The following is a 17,100-nucleotide window of genomic DNA, read 5'->3' as shown; positions in this document are numbered from 1 at the left end:
GTGTGTGTGGTGTTATGTTGTATTATATATGTATATATATGTATATATATATTGTCGGTTGAGAGGAAGCAATTTACATGTTAATCTGTGTATTTTTCTGTTACTGAATGGCAAGGCTTAGGGGGGTTCTATTTGTCTATTTAATTCATGGTCCATTGTCTGTGGGAATCTCCTTCAAATTGGCTGGTTTTCATTTGCATTTGCTGGTCTTGATTTTTGGTGTTTTTCAGTTACTGATAGCCAAATTTTGTTTACTTTCAGGGTTTGCTTATTTCTTGTTGAAGTTGTTCAGGTGTTTGTGGATTTCAGTAGCTTCCCTGTGCATTCTGACCTGATGTTGTTGACATGGTCCAGCCTTTCAGTCAATAGCATTTTTGCCCAGGCCGGTTTTTAACATATACTGATGATTTTTCTGGCTGACCCAGTCTGGAGTGTCTCTAGTGTTCATTGATGTGTTTGGATGCTGCATTTGGTGGTCCTATGTAACTTGTCCGCAGCTGCACCATATGTGGTCAACTTTTGCGGCCGTGAGAGGGTCTCTCCTGTCCTTCATGACGAAGCATTTGCTGATTTTCTTGTTTGGGAAAGGGAAGCTATTTTACCATGCATCAAGGAGTCACAGACAGAATAGGAAACTGATAAGAAAGCACAACCTCCAAATGGTCTACAAACTGATCCAGTCGCCATGCTTCCCAGATGGAACATGTCTAGATATGTGCGACACTGTGTGAAACAAGACAAGGATGAGAAAAGGACAAGACAAGGACCTCCTTTTCCCATCTGATAATCTCCTTAGACACATATGGCTCAAGGCCATGAGATTCCCACGCTTGCTTTAGATAAATAAGTCAACCACAGGTTTGTTCCTTTTCCCATTTTCTCTGGCCACTGCCAATTTGCCTCCATTGCCAGTGACCCAGCCCACCAAACCAGGTCCGCAGTGGTACTCCTTGATGGCTGGAGATATATCGCCCGTCAGCAAAGTGTGACGGAGCTGCGGAGAGTATTAACAATCCATTCCCAACCACAGGCATCTAATGAGTATTGTTGATGTGCGCTGTCAACAATGGGGCATTCTCAGGCTTGCAAATCCGAGTACGCTGACCTTCCTTTCCAAAGCGTTTACACTCCTTGTTTCAGGGTCCACCTCAAAGTTCTCATGAGTCACTTTTATCATTAAGGAGCGGGAGAGTAGAATGAGCCAAAAAAGAAAATGGAAAAAGAGGGGGGGGGAATGATACCCTTGAAGATGAAAGGGGTTCATGCAAAGCCTTTGTTCCAACAGGACAAAAGTGATCAATATCATATACACAGGAGAGGATTTCTTGTGGTTGCTCCCACTCTTTCGAATTTGCTAACATGGGAAGCAAGGCTGGGTCCCACTCCAGGAGAAAGGCGCACTGGAAATGAAATAAACTAATAGAAAAAAAGGACATAGGAAGCACAGAAATAGCAAGTATGAAAAGGCTCTGATGTAGTTTAGTAGTAATGCATTTCTGCCTCTTTGGACATCCAGATTCTCAGGGCCAGCATTAATTTAGAAGAAGCTGGACTATGTCCAGAGGAGGCAACCAAGATGGTAAAGATACCGGTAGTGACGAACTTTAATAAATTCCAGCCTCATGGGCAACAAAGTATAATTTAACCATTTTAATCCCTTTTGTGAAAAAGGCCTTGACAATAATGCATTTTTCAAAGACGATTCCCAACTTGGGGTTTCTATGTGCTGTGTGCCCTGAAGTAATTTCCACTTATGGCAACTCTAAGGCAAACCTATCATGGGGTTTTCTTGACAAGTTTCTTCAGATTGACCTTTGCCTTCTTCCTCTGAGGTTGAGAGAGTGTGACGTGCCCAAGGTCACCCAGTGGGTTTACATGGTCAAGCCAGGATTTGAACCCTGGTCTCTAGAGTCATAGTCCAATGCTCAAACCACTCCACCACAGGTTCTATAGGTTCGTTTTAGGACGACCATAAGTCAGAAATGACTTGAAGGCATGCAACAACAACAACTCTGGGTTATCTGTGCATATGTTTTCCTTGGAACAGGAGTGAGATTGCAGCTTCACACATGTGTAGTAATAAATGTAACATCTGTGAATTTTCAAAGACTCTTGTGAATCGCTGAAGTGGGTGGGTGCATTTGGTCCACACAAGCACACACACAAAGACAGAATTGGCTTTTGCTTTAGACTCTGTGGCTTTCTGTATGATCCCCTCTCACCCACCCAGGAAGAACAACAACGACAACAAAATCTTATTTGTGTTTGCCTTTTGAACCCAATCCTGTCCACTATAGAAGATGGAATGTGAGGGCAAACAAAGTGGGCACATTGCCTTGGAATTCCTTGTGGTCAGTTGACATTTCTGGTGGTTCCTTTGACACCGATGTGGCTTTTGCAAAGTACCCTGAGCATACTAGAAAGAATGATGCCTGTTTTGACACAATGAAATATATGGCACAGATTAAGGGAGCGCCTGGGCCGTGAAAGAAAGGGGAGATCTAGGCTGGATGCCAAAGCCTTTGCAAACAGACAAAATTTATGAGCGTTCAGGTACAAACAAGAGGGAACTCTTAGGAAGGTATGGATGAAGAAAGCTCTGGAGATGCAATCACTGCTAGTGCCCCAGAAGTGCACCCTTTCGACCAGAGGGAAAATGAAGATATAGCGGAAATGAATGCGGAAGATATTGGGTTGCCTTGAGATAGGACAAGCCTAGCTCAGTGGTCAGTAAAGTGGGCCCTTGGTATCTGCTGGGGTTTGGTTCCAGGATCCCCATAGATATCCAAATCCATTGATGCTTAAGTCCCATTATATACAACGGGGCAGTAAAATGGTGTCCCTTATATCAAAAGGCAAAAGCAAGGTTTGCTTTTTGGAATTTATATGTACAGTAGTTTGGGATGGTAGTCTCCCATCCCAAACTAACCAGACCCAACATTCAGTCATGGAAACCCACTGGGTGACCTTGCACAAGTCTCACTCTCTCAGCCTTAAAGGAAGGCAAACACAAAACTGCCTTTGAATAAATCTTTTCAAGAAAACCCCATAACAGGTTCATCTTCAACTCTCCTTATGTAGAAATGGTGTGATAGCACACAACAATGGACCTAAGAAAACGCGCAAAGTTTTGCATACCTTCCAACGTTTTGCAGTTGAAAACTGGAAAGTGTGTGGCCAGGCAACATCAGAGATGTTGTTAAGATAGCAAACATTTTTAATGAGGAAGAAGAGACAAGCCAGGAGAGGCTGCAGCAGTTGGTTTTTGCCTGAGCCTCCTGGGAAGGGCAAGATTCCTCTCCTCTCTGCTTTTCTCCCCTGTGGAGTTAACTAAGTGCAAACTACTTTTGGACTTAGTATCCAGCAATGGAAATAAGATGAGGACAAAGGAGGAAAGCAGGAGTAGAAGAACTGGGACATATTAAAACCAGCTGTAGAAGTGGGGCAGCAGAGGATGAATTGGAGCTGTCCTTGCCAAAGTGGGGCACGTTGGAGGGTATGGGTCCTGCTGAACTCCCCCAAATCTTGGCCAAGGGGTCCTGCTTTTGGGATGTTGCTCTGGGCCCTGCAGGAAATGCTGCTATAAACAGAGCAGCCAAAAGCCAAGCGCCAAGCCAAGAATTCAAAATGCATTGTTTGTTTTGGGTTGTGGTTTACAATCACTGACAAGCAATAACCCATGGGGAAGTCTGAATGCCATCCATGTTGATGGAAATTTTTGTGTGCCTGTGTGTGTATGGGAGGGAGGGAGATGCACACGGTAATTTCTTGCAATTATCTCAATTTTAGGATTACAGACATTTGTGACTCATGGGACGGGAAGACTATAGTTTCTTTGTTTTAGTCTATGGCTCATACCTGAGGATCCAGGAATGTAAGATATAGCACAAATTGGCTGCGAAAGTTGGCTGCAACCAACGACCAGAACGTGGGATGACTTATCTTGACATCAGCTCTGCAAAAAGAAACAAATACATGCTTTGAAAGGGGGCTTTCAGCAGTTTGGTGCTTTACGTTTACAAATATGTTTTCATTTTTAAAAAAAATCCATCTCAGTAGTGTTTTAATACCATAATTGATTTAATTGGGTTTTGGCATTATATTTTGGGGGCTGTTATCGTCTCTCCCTGCATTTGTCTGTTTTTATGTGCGGTTGTTTTTAATCTTTTTTGAGCTGTCTTGAATCCCAGTCCAGAGGGTCCATCTACACTGTAGAAATAATGCAATTTGATGCCACTTTAATAGCTGTGGCTCCATTCTACAGAATCCTGAGATTTGTAGTTTTGTGGGATGCCACCACCTGAAAAAAAAAGTGCATTGGACCCTGTTACACTTACATATATATTTTCATTTGTTTCCTATTTTCTGCCACTTTCTCTCCAAACACATGTGGCGGTGGTGGTTTTTATTATTGTTGCTGTTGTATTTCCTTGTATCCCGCCTTTATCCAAAATTGAGACTCAAGGCTGTGTACATTTTAAAAAGAACAACACACCTAAAATCTGAACAAAAAGTGAATATTAAAATAGGATTAAAACAGTTCAGATCTACATTTGAATCCTCTGATCAGACAATCCAGGGACCACATAGACATTTCATTCTCTTCTTGCAGCTTAAAGGCACCAGATCCAGCTTGATCCTGGAACGACGAAGGGTCAGCTCTGGTTAGCACTTAGATGAGAGACCGCCACTGAATCCCAAGTGCTGTGGGCTCTACTTCAGAGGAAGGAACTGGCAAAACCACCTCTGAGGATTCCTTGCCTAAATAAGAAGAACCCTATGAAAAATGCATGGGGTTGTCACAAGGAGAAAGGTGACTTGAAGGCACCTATGGGCAGAGGCAAGGAGAAAACTTTGAAGAATGCTTTTCCTTGACTGTGAGGTTGAAGAATGGGAAGATGTGCATTCCTAGGAGGCAACACTGCTACCTGTAACACCATATAATCCAAGAGATTTGCACCATGCACCAGATGCAATGGCTTCTCTCCTATGGGTCCCGATCCCTCTCTGTCTCTGTCTTATGTAGGAAAGGATGGGGTGAAACAAGGAATATGGTGAGTTTCACCGAGCTCCTGGTGGGAAATTGGAACTGGAGTGAATTAGATTCTAAGTTGGTAATTATGTATGATTAATTTACTGACTAATGATTGCACCTGGCACAGAGGTTTTATGAATGTTCATGCCGGAGCATGTGATTAAAAACAAAGCGGGTCAATGTTTCTTCACAGGCGCTTGTTTACTCCGAGGTCGCAGCAGCAGTAGCAGAGGGAGGCACGAGGCTCCTCATTCCCATATTTCTTCCCTGCGTCTGGGTCGTTTCCTACAAACTGACATTTGAAATCTTGGCATTGGTGGGGAGGTAAAGTGAGGAAACTAGGAAAGAGCTAGGCTGCGTCTACACTGAAAAATCTGTGCAGTTTGGCACTGTTTGAGCTGCCGTGGTTCAAAGTGATGCAATTCCAGGATCTGTAATTTTGAGAGCTAGTCAGGCTTCTCTGTCAGAGAGCTCTGGGGACACAACAAACTCCAGACCCCAGGATTCCATAGGAAGGAGCCATGACAATTAAAACGGCGTCAAACTGCATTAATTCTTCAGTATGGCAGATGCAGATTAACCTCTTGAGCCACAGCTCCCAATGTACTGTTTTGTTGCTCAGTCTGTCTCTTCACATAGTATCTTGGGACCTGTAGTTTGGGGAGGACACTAGAGGGCCTCTATGGCAAAGGATTCTAAAAGACTTTGCCCAAGCTACAAGTCCCAGGACCAGCAAGTTAAGGTTCCGTAGTGTGGACACACTCTCTCCTTTCAATAGGTAAATTGATTTAGGTTCTGGGGGATGTACCATTGTATGCAAATATTGGCAATGATGTTTAGAAAGCTCTATCAAGGAAGGCACAATGGATACCCTGAGTCTTCAAGACCTGAACAGGGTTGGTGAGGTCAGGCTGACTTGGAAGTCTCTCATAGGGTCATCAAAAGTCAGAAATGACTTGAAGGCACACAACAACAACAACAACAACAACACAAATCAAGTTGAATTTTCCCTAGATGGCAAGATGACTAAACTCAGACTGTCGTACTTTGGCCATATCAGGAGAAGACATGACTTACTAGAAAGGACAATAATGCTTGCTAAGGTAGAAGGTAGGAGGAAAAGAAGAAGACTGCATTACAGGTAGATGGACTTCATCATGGAAGCCACAATGGGTGTCTTGAATCTGCAAGAGCTAAGCAAAGCAGTGGAGGATGGGGTAACTTGGAAGTCTCTCACTCATGGGGTCATCATAAGTCAGAAATGACTTTAAGGCATACAACCAACAACAACAACAGGCCTGAATTCTCCCTAGGCGCCAAGATGACTAAACTCAGATTGTCATCCTTTGGGGGCATCATGAGAAGACATGACTCTTCAGAAAAGACAATGATGCTTAGCTAGGTGGAAGGCCCCAAAAAAGAGGAAGACCTCATTCAAGATGGAGAAACTCCTTCAAGGAAGTCACAATGGGTGTTCTGAGTCTGCAAGATCTGAGTAAGGCTGTTGGGGTGACTTGGAGGCCTATCCATCAAGGTGTCACCATAAGCTGAAGTTGACTTGATGACAGTTAACAAGTGTACAACCATCTACACCTTGGATAAAGTTTAGGTTACAACCTGGAATGGTTGGGCCACCCCACTAACAGAGGAGTCCTTAGCCACTACTGATGATGCTGTAGCTCATTTTTCTCAGGGTGATGCAGGTAAATGCAAAATAAAGTACACACAACCCACGCTCTATAAAACCCAGTTATATACAGTATAATAATGTCTGATGAACAGATGGAAGATATTCCAGTGACTAAAGCCTTTGGGGTCTAATGATATTATCCTGTTGGTACATGCATGTGGTTTTAGCTATTTTCTCATTTTAATTGGTGAGATTGTTTAATTCATGTTAGCCTGTAATTTATCGTTTACTGGTTGGCATTTCGTATAACTTTAAATGGTTTAAATGAAGGTTATTATATGCTGCCCAGAGATCTTTGGATATAAGGCAGGATATAAATATTTTTATGAAATAACACACACGAAAATGGCTATTATTATCGCCATGTGTTGTATCTAGTTTTCTCATTTTCTACACTAGGTGCAGCAAAGAGGCTGCTCATCTGTTCCACAAAGTTAAATTTTTGCTGCTTGCAGCCCTGGGACTCTTGGAAGAGGGGATCATTGTGTGAATCATTGTCGCTCTCTGGCCAACTGTCTTCAGTTTTAGGGCTAACAACCAGACCTGCATCTGCACTGAGGAATTAATGCTGTTTGACACTGCTTTAATTACCATGGCTCCATGCTATGGAATCCTGGGATCTGTAGTTGGTTGATGGGGAAGGCTAAATCTCTCATAAAACTACAAATCTCATAATTCCATAGCATGGAATCATGGCAATTAAAACGGTGTTAAAATGCATGGTCTCCATAGTGCAGATGCAGCCCAAGTCTGGCTGTATCACAGGCTACTGCCATCCCAGTATGCTCCAGTTGTTCGGCTGTGAGTCCCATCATCCCCCGAACCAGTGCAAGTGTAGCTGATAGGTTTTGTAGCCCATCCCATCCAGCGGGTGCTCTATTAAGAAAACCATGTGCGCAGGAGTGATGTCTGGAAGTCATCGCTGTGCAAGGAATATGATGGAAGAACAGAATTTCTCTCTCCACTGCTCTCTTTTGGCAGCTGTGCCAAATGTTTTCTCTTTTGAGTGTCCAGATGTGTTGTCAAGTGGCTCCTTGCACACATCCTGACTTCCCCCGCTCCCTCAAACATCATTACAGGGTCCAGCTGAAATTATTAGGGGATGTGAACTTCAGCCAAACCCAAAAGCCTCTGCAAAGCCTGTAAATTTGTTCTGTGGATTTGTATATCTTTGAGCTGTCGTTTTCAGTGATTTCTGAGTTACTGTAGAAAGAAGGCAAGAATAACAACACTGTGTTCCATGGGATACCTTTGTTCTGCATCCGGCAGTTTTGATTCATGACCAATCAGACCCCAATCACACGTTGGTGCACAATTCCCATCATCCCCAGCCAGGGCGGCCAAGTTGCCCACCCTTTGTGAAACGGTATTCCATTCCTATTCAGCTGAGCTGTTGCAGGCGACTCTCTTCTTTGCTAACCACAGAACTGATCTGTTGTTGTGCCGTGTTGGACGTGTGAGGCTGTCGTGCGAACGCTGCCTTATGCTGACTCCGTGCCAAAGGAGGCTGCAGAATCCGGCGCAACCTGCTCTTTGCACATTGCCTCCAGCAGTGTGAGCTCCCTCGTCTCACCTCTTTCCTTGCCAACTTTTCCATGGCTTGTTTTTCCCCCCAGCGAGATGGGTCCTGTTTTCAGCCGAGGGCGTTCCTTTGTCTGGACCTGACAGCACCACTGATGTGGAGAGGGGTGTCCGATGTGCCAGCTGCCTCGTGGTATGCACTATTATGTGTCACTGGGAGATCCAGGCAGAGTTTGCTAGCTGGGCTGCAGGCCATGAGCTTGCTCTTCCTCCTGCTGTAGTTTCCCAACATTTTTCCTGGGAAATTCATAGGCTAGAAGATCAGTAGGCACACATAGTAGGGACCAGGGCTGGTGGCATACATTACATCAGGCCATTGGTCAGTCTAGCCCAGGACTGGGTCACATCTGACCAACAGCCATGGATCACCAAGATCCAAGCTGGATTCTTTTCCTACTCCTACTTGGAGATGCCTAGTCTTCCCTGGGCATTGTCCATGCAAGTACTAGACAAGGGGTAGGCAACCTTTTTGAGCTGGGGGCTGAGTTGCTGTCCCTCAGACAATTGGGGGGCTGAACTCAAAATGGCGCCTGGAGTGGCGCGGAAGCTGTGGCGGGGGCGGCAATCGGTGGCAGGACCGGGCTGGGGCCGGTCCCAAGGCCTCACCGGGCTGGATCCGGCCCACGGGCCGTAGGTTACCGACCCCTGTACTAGACCCTGCATAACTTGCATAACAGATTGCCTTCCCCTGAGGCTGAGAGAGTGTGACTTGCCCATGGTCCTCCAGTGAGTTTCATAGCCAAGCAGGGAATTGAACCCTGATCTCCAGAGTCAAGAGTCCAACACTCAATCCACTAGGTCACACTGACTCTCCCCTTTGGCCTAGCAGCCTTTTATTTGCTGAGTTCTTTGTCCATCTGGGTCATCTCAATTGCCTTAATGATCTCTTGGAGAGGAATTAAGAGGTTAATGTCTCCTTTCTCTTGCTGGAATGTGTTCATTGCAAAAAAGGGGGAGAAGTTGAATCTCTAGGTGCTTCTTCTCCATGGGTGGTGGATGGAGAGGCAGGGAGACCAAAGTTATCCTTCCTGGGAGTGGCAGAATAATGTCCAGGTGCATGGCGCCAAAGGTGCGCTTGCACCAAGATTATGAGACAGAAAGAAGCTGATGAGCTTTACTCCTCGACCGCCACAAACACCATACAAGAACGTTCATAAATAAAGAATTGAATTCATCGGAAGGGTGGGACCCACCACCAGGCTGAAAAAGCTCAAAGAATAGTTTAGGAAATCCTCTCCAACTGCTGGGGTTGCAACCCCCTGAATGTGCAGAGAGAAAGGAGTAGGAAATAGTAGCCGCCCTGCAGAATTAATGCAGTTTGACACAGCTTTCACTGTCATGGCTCCATGTTATGCCATCCTGGGATCTGTAATTTGTTGTGGCACCAGCACTTTCTGATGGAGAAAGCTAAATATTTCACAGAACTACAATTCCCAGGATTCCATAGCATAGCACCATGGCAGTTAAAGCAGTGTCAAACTGTATTAATTCTGCAGTGCAGATGCAACCTGGGTTAACAACCTTGTTGAATCCATATTTATATCTGACAAGCAATTTTTCATTAAATAATATTTCTTGCTTTCTAGAAATTGGCTTTATATAACTCAACCTGTCTTTCATTTCCATAATGCCCCCTTCATGGGATTTGTAGTTTGTTGTGGCACCAGAGCTCTCTGAAAGAGAATGCTCAGTCATAAAACTACAAATCACAGGATCCCATAGCATTGTACCATGGCAGTTAAAGTGGTGTCGAAATAAATTTTATTATTATTATTTTATTTTAAAGAAGAGGGGGTTGTGATATTATTTGATTATGTATTTGGTTTTATTGATGTAAGCCACCTTGATCCTATTGGAGAGGCGGGATAGAAATAAATTTTATTAGTAGTAGTAGTATTAAACTGCATTATTTTTGTAGTGGCTGCAGCCCTTGAAAGCTCCAGAAAGAAGGGAGGGATGGCAATGGAATATTGACCTTGCCCTCATTATTTCATTTAGCAACCAAATTGCAGAATAAATTCATAGGTAGAGGATGCAAGGACTTGCATTTTTATTTTTAGATCCCTGGCACAATAGTAAGGACTATCACTTAGGGACCACCAGGGGCACTCTTCCCATGACGAAAAAGCAAGTTGCAAAAGTCAGCTTGAACATATTCAGCATGTGGACACACACATATGGAGAACCAGCATGGCATAGTGGTTTGATCATTAGACTAGGACTCTGGAGGACATTTTGGAATTCTTCCTGGACAGAAGGTTGAAACAAACAAACAAACAAGCTTCATTTATATACCGCTTCATATCGCCTAAGCAGTGTCTAAGCGGTTTACAATTGTAAGCTAATTTGCCCCCAACAATCTGGGGACTCATTTTAGCGACCTTGGAAGGATGCAAACCTGAGTCAAGCTTGAGCCCTTTTTTCTGGTCTTGAACTCGCAACCTTGTGGTTTTGAGTGAGTGGCTGCAGTATAGGCATTTAACCATTGCGCCACCAGGGACATGACCACATAAATGCACTCCTCCCCGGGAAGGTGAATCGCCTGGAGGAGGACTCGCCTCTGGATGCACCAGTCCCAGATGCGGAGCGTGAGGTCGAGCAGGGTCCTGGACCTGGTACCACCTTGCTTGTTGATGTAATACATCACGGTGGTATTGTCCGTCCTCAGGAGGACCACCCTTCCTGTGACAGCGAACTCAAACGCCCTCAAAGCCTTTTCCACTGCGAGCATCTCCAAAGCGTTGATGTGGAGGAGCTTGTCTTGTGAGGACCACCTGTCTTTGACGACCAAGTCGAGCAGGTGAGCGCCCCATCCCTCCAGGGATGCATCGGTTGTCAGGGTCAATTGTGCCTGGGGTTGATGAAAAGGCATCCCGGTGCAAACGTTGCGGCGGTCCAACCACCATCTGAGGGAGGCGGCTATCGGTCTCGGTACCGTGAGCCACTTGGACGGGGGGTCTTCTAACGGAGAGAAGACCGAGAGGAACCAGGATTGGAGAGGCCGAAGACGAAGTCTTGCCCAAGGGGTGACGAATGTTGTCGATGCCATGTGGCCTAGGGCGACTTGGACGTCTCTGGCTCTCACCCTTCTGTGGGAGATGCACGGCCTGAGGGACGTTGTCAGGGTCTGAAACCGGTCCGGAGGGAGGAAGGCTGAGCAACTTTCGGAGTTGAGGATGGCCCTGATGAACTTGACTTGCCTGGTCGGTGCGAAGTGGGACTTTTCCCTGTTGACGACCAGCCCGAGGGAGTCCAAGAGGCGCAAGGCGAAGTGCCTCCTGCAGCTCGCTTTGGGATTCGGCTGCAAACAGCCAGTCGTCCAGGTAGGGAAAGACCATGAAGCCCTTTTGATGAAGGTATGCCACCACTGGTGCCATGCACTTCGTGAAGACCCTTGGAGCCGTGGCCAAACCGAAGGGAAGAACGTTGTAGTGGTACGAGGTGGAGCCGACAGCGAAGGCGAGGAATCTCCGGTGGGACTCTCGGATCCCGATGTGGAAATAGGCGTCCTTCAGGTCGACGGTCGCAAACCACAGGCCCTGGTGAAGCAGAGGCAGAATGGAAGCCAAGGTTACCATTCGAAAACGGCGGTAGTCAAGGAACAAGTTCAATTGTCTCAAGTCCAGGATGGGCCTGATGCCCCCATCCGCTTTCGGGACTGTGAAGTACCTGGAGAAAAAGGCCCGAGGACATTGGTCGGGCGGCAAAGGGGAGATTGCCCCTTTACCAAGCAAGGTGCGCACTTCGTCGAGAAGGGTGTCCGAGGGGGGAGTGGACATGAAGGCTCCAGTTGGAGGGAGCTCTTGGAACTCGAGGGCATAACCCCTATGGACGATGTTGAGAACCCACGAGTCCGATGTTATAGAGGCCCAGGGGTTAACAAAGGGCCTCAAGATGTCCAAGAAAAAGAGGGGTGAAGGAGGGACGAAGCGCGCCGCGTCCCTTCAGGTTCTCTTCTTCCCCTGGTTGGTGTCCTGCCGGCGGGACTTGCGGTACCGAGACGGGAAGTTGCAACGGCCAGAGGAGGAGGAAGACTGCGAGGGGAAGCAGTGTCTCTGGGAGCCCTGCTGCTGGGACTGCCGATCCCGGGAGAAGGTCCCCTGTGACTGACCTTGCGGCTGCCACGGGCGTTGACGCTTCCGGAATGGAGAAGCAGGTGTCGAGGACATGCCATGCTTCTTCGCCGCCGCCTTCATCCTGAACTTTCTGTTCAGGCGGTCATCGGTCTCGGCATGGAAGAGCCCGGTCCCGTCGAGCGGCATGTCTTCGATGGCCGCCCTGACTGTAGGGTTGAGGTCCGAGGCCCTCAACCAGGCGTGGCGTCAAAGTGCCATGGATGCGGACATGGCCCTCCCTGAGCAATCTGCTATGTTCCTGGAAGTGGTGATGAGCCAACTCCCAATGGAATGAATCTCATCTCTGATCTCCACCAGCTGCCTCTGGATGTCATCCGGAACGTCCGGGATGAGAGGGGAGATCCGTTCCATGAGGGTCTGGATATAGGCCCCCATGCAGGCGGTGTAATTGACGGCCTTCACCGTAAGTGCCGCTGCCGAGTAAGCCTTCTTGGCCAGGCCATCAACCTTCTTAGCCTCCCGGTCGACAGGGGAGGTCGCCTGCTTCGGAACGAAGCTGTGCTGGGCTCCCTCCACGATTGCAGAGTTCGGCCTGGGGTGGTCGGCCAACCAAGGACAGCTCGCCGGGGCGACTCTGTAGAGCGACTCTACCTTGCGGGAGGACGCAGACAGGGTGGCCGGGGACTCCCAGGACCTCTTCACGATGGTCTGAAGAGACGGGAGGAGAGGCAGACAAGGTGGAGTAGGCACTCGTCCGTGCACCCGACGCTCTACCGGGTCCTCAGCGTCGTCGTCCGGGGAAGAGAGCTCGATGTCGAGAGCCCTTGCCATCTTGACAACGTGTTCTGTGAAGGACCGGACGTCATCCGACGGGGAAGACGGCTGCGGATTATGCATCCTCTGCGGCGAGGCCGACACCGAGAGGACGTCCTCATCAGAAGGTGCTTCAGACGGAAGCAAAGGCTCATCGTCAGAGTCCAAGTCGGAGGAGAGAGGGTCCATCACCCTGATTTGGGATCTCGGGCGGGCTGGGATGAGGTCAGTTGAGGATTGTGAGCACCTGCGAGGTGGAGACGGCAATCTCTCATAGACAGATACGGTCTGGACCGATCTGGACGGGGTGCCTTGGTCTGCAGGATGGGGGTTCAGCCTGGTGAACTCCTTCATCGCTCTGTCCTCCGAAATCGACAAATAATACCGGCCAGATTGCGTGTCGAAGAACAGGTCCGGTATACCCTGCCTACGGGGCTGGTCGTCGTTGTCGGTCCCAGAGTGGGAAAGCGACCGGTGTTCTGGCGAAGGGAGGAGAGCAGTGTCCTCCGTCCCGTGGACAAAGTCCATGGTGGGCTGAGGCAGTGGCGTGTCAGGCACCGGGGTCCGCCGACTCTCAGGCGTAGGCTCCCGATCGCGTGGGGCTGCCGAAGTGGAAGCGCGGGCCTGTTTGGAAGGGGAGCGCTTCTTGTCCTTCGTCTTCGGTGGGTCGGTGGTGGATCGGTCCTTGGAAGACTTGGACTTCTTCGGGGCAGGATCACGACCCGACTTGTCGTGGTGCCTCTTCTTCCCAGGCCTGGGAACCTCTTCCGTTGGGAAGAAAGGATTGTCCGGGAGGTCTAGGAGGACAGCAGCCGCTGCCGACGAGGAAGGTCTTGGAGACCTTGCTCCTCCCGAAGGCACAGCCAGCTCTTTAGGCTTCGAAGCGTGGCGAGATGCCTTGGATGCCTTGGACAACGAAGGCGAGACAAGATGGCCCTCCGGCTTGGAAGCCTTCTTAGAATGTGAGCCCTCCGATCTCCTCGTCGGTTTGGAGGCCGGCTCGGTACCCTCAGTCCCCGAAGACTTGTGGGGGCGCTTGGAGGGTTCGTCGGTGGCGCTGGGCGGTTTCGAGCCACGGGCCACATCGGAGGTGGTGGAAGGGATTGTCCCAGCCGGGACACACACCACACTGGGGACGGCGGCCTTTCCAGATGTAACACTGGACACACTGGCCCGAGAAGATGAGGCGGGGGGCGTGGAAGGCGGGACAGAGGACGACCGCGAACCCCCCTCTTGTACCTTGCCGAGGGCAATCACCGAAGTGAGCCGGGACTCACGGTTCTTCCGGGCCTGAGACGAGAGGGATCTGCAGAGCAGGCAGGCCTTGGTATCATGGTTCTTGCCAAGGCACAGCAGGCAGGAGGAGTGCGGATCCTGGACGGGCACCTTGCCCCCACAAATGTCGCACTTCTTGAAGGGTGCAGGCATTTTTGAGGTCGTCAAAGCCAGAGGAGAATCCGTAAACGAGGTCAGCAGTCCGAAAGTCCGAAGTTACCAGGGGCGGGAGACAAAGAATGGTCAAGAGTACAGTCCGAGGTCAAAAAACTAAAGTGATTCCAAGCAAGCGAAGCAAGCGAAAGTTCCCTGAAGCAGCAAGCGCGGCGGAAAAAAGGAACTGGGGAAAAGAGCGGGAAGGCAGGGGCCTTATAACGGGTGGACGGAGTTACCGCCAAAAAGTTTCAATATGTTGCAGAGTAAACTCTGCCCAGTGATTCCAGTAGGTTCCGAGCAGCACTGCGCAGGCGCAGTGAAACCCATTTGTATGATTCGCAGAGACCACGAAGAAGAAGGAGGATATTTTGGAATTCCTCCTAGATAGCAGGTTGAAAGGTAGGACATGTCTGAGAAAAGGAGGACTTGTGGTCATCCTGTGTATAGGTGAAGCGTCCTGAGCATCTTGGTTGGAATTGTACCCAGGAAAGGTGGGTCAAGTTCAGAGGTGGTGATGCAGAGACTTGGGGTCAATGACTGACCACAACGTCAATGGAAACTGGCCGCAGGTGAGTCCATCTTAGGGTCACATGGGATGTGAGCGTGGTGACCCTGTTTGTTCAATAGTCTGCTTTTCCCCCTACAGATAAGGGAATGTCTGTTGGAGGGAGGGCAGTTTTTGCCTCCAAAGGGGTGTGTTGTTGAGGAGGAACATCTTCCACCCTTCCCTTGGTTCATCAGGTCAAATGCCTTTTCTCCCTATTTGGCTTGGTTCCCAGAGTAAGAGCAATGTTAGATCACACAGGCTTGCAAAACTGAGGATCATAAAAACGTGTATTTAAAATGTATGCTGGTTTTATTGGAATTTGGTGTTCCAAACCTAAATTTCTACATTGCGGATGCAGCTTATCTTAGAAAACTACCGATCCCAAGATTCCATAGCATGGAGCCATGGCAGTTAAAGCGGTGTCAACCTGGATTATTTCTGCGTTGCGGATGCAGCCTATCTTAGAAAACTACAGATCCCAGGATTCCATAGCATGGAGCCATGGCAGTTAAAGCGGTGTGAAATTGCTGCAGTGCAGACACAGCCATGCAGCCTTGGTCTTTACACTCCAATTGGGACTAACTGATAGTATTCAGGCCTACATATGCAGTCCCTCTCCAACATTGTGTAACTTTGGCTAAAGTGCAAATGCTGGCGTTGGTCACGACCAGGATTCTAGCCAGAGGTGCCATTGACCAGAGAAAACCCAATTCAGCATTAGGGTAAAAGCCAAGCACCCTTCTGAATAGCAAGGTCTTTGGTGCTGGCAGGAGAACAAAGCTGGTGAAAGCCATGTCTATCCTGGCAGAGGGAAGGACAAGAGGGTGGTGGGCACAAGGAGATAATGATGTATTATATGGAAGTGCCAACTAATGATTAACAAAGGGCTAGTGGACTTCTACCTTGACCTTTCATTTGAGCAAACAAACCCTTCCTGCCATCTGCAAACAGCCCACGTTACATACCCTTCAACTCGGCTGAGGTTAGGTTTGCCCTCGCCCCACGTCCTAGACCTTTGGGATAAGGGGGCATTTGTTCAGGCAGAATCCAACCTCACCCCAAATTCATCATTGTCTGTCTCAGATCTCATCCCACTCCGGGTGGCCAGATGCCCTCACTGCATTTATTTATTTATAGCTCTCTGAGCTTTTCTTTTCTTTTTTCCTTTTAAATAAAATTTATTAATTTAAAAAACCCAGAAATTAACACCAGAAAGGTAGATCAACAGCACAAAAACACTAACCAATGCTTAAATAGCACATAGGGCATGAGTTATATTATCCTGATCTTTGAAATACAAAGTTAGTCTGCCTGCAATTATTTGTTCTGTTGGATTAATCCTTTCCAAACGGAACCATAGGCCGATAGAATATGACTTCTTGCCTCAATAATTTGATTTACATAGGAAATAAATGGGAACCACTGTGAACTCAAAGGTATTATTATCTTTTGCTCGTCTTCCTTGCCGTGTTAGTCTAAGAGTGCTAAATTCCAATCCTTTTTATACCGTAGGTCTAAGCTGGACAATATAGGATTCTTCCAGTGCTGGCAATAACCTGTTTTGTTTATTTTATTTATATGCCATCTTTCTCCCAGGCCGGGCCCCAAGACGCATCCTTGCTTTGCAAAGAAGGGCATCTAATTCACAATTCCAAAACTGGGGAACTGGGGAGCAGTAAATCTGATGAAAATAGCAGTGGCCTGGCGACCTCCATCTCCACAGAGGAGCAATCCCAAACTTTAAAGGAGGAATCTGAAGTGATGCACCATCAGGGACATAGCCATCAGTTCTGCACATTGGCTAACTCCTTTAGAATTCAGATTAAAACACCAGGGCAGATTTAAACCATCACTGCCACCCCCTTGAAATCAAAGGCTCCAAGCCCTAACCATCCTCCAGGTCAAAGTATTGCAAAGAAATGGGTGG

At 47.9% G+C, this 17,100-nt stretch overlaps 1 protein-coding gene across 1 annotated transcript in view; it reads right to left on the bottom strand.

Moving 5' to 3' along the window:
• LOC121914285 (fibulin-7-like) overlaps positions 1 to 17,100 on the bottom strand; it is a 106,210-nt gene that overhangs the window by 65,599 nt on the left and 23,511 nt on the right. Inside the window, exons 6-7 of the mRNA XM_042437576.1 lie at positions 4,338 to 4,502; positions 3,859 to 3,955 (exon numbers count right to left, since the gene is read on the bottom strand). The gene's annotated coding sequence lies outside the window, so the exon portion shown is untranslated. The remainder of the gene's footprint in view (positions 1 to 3,858; positions 3,956 to 4,337; positions 4,503 to 17,100) is intronic.

Source organism: Sceloporus undulatus, chromosome 8, assembly GCF_019175285.1.
Source record: "Sceloporus undulatus isolate JIND9_A2432 ecotype Alabama chromosome 8, SceUnd_v1.1, whole genome shotgun sequence".
In the NCBI taxonomy this organism is placed as follows: Eukaryota; Metazoa; Chordata; class Lepidosauria; order Squamata; family Phrynosomatidae; genus Sceloporus; species Sceloporus undulatus.
The sequence above is the reverse complement of the archived record's forward strand: the minus strand, read 5'-3'. Positions and strand labels throughout refer to the sequence as shown.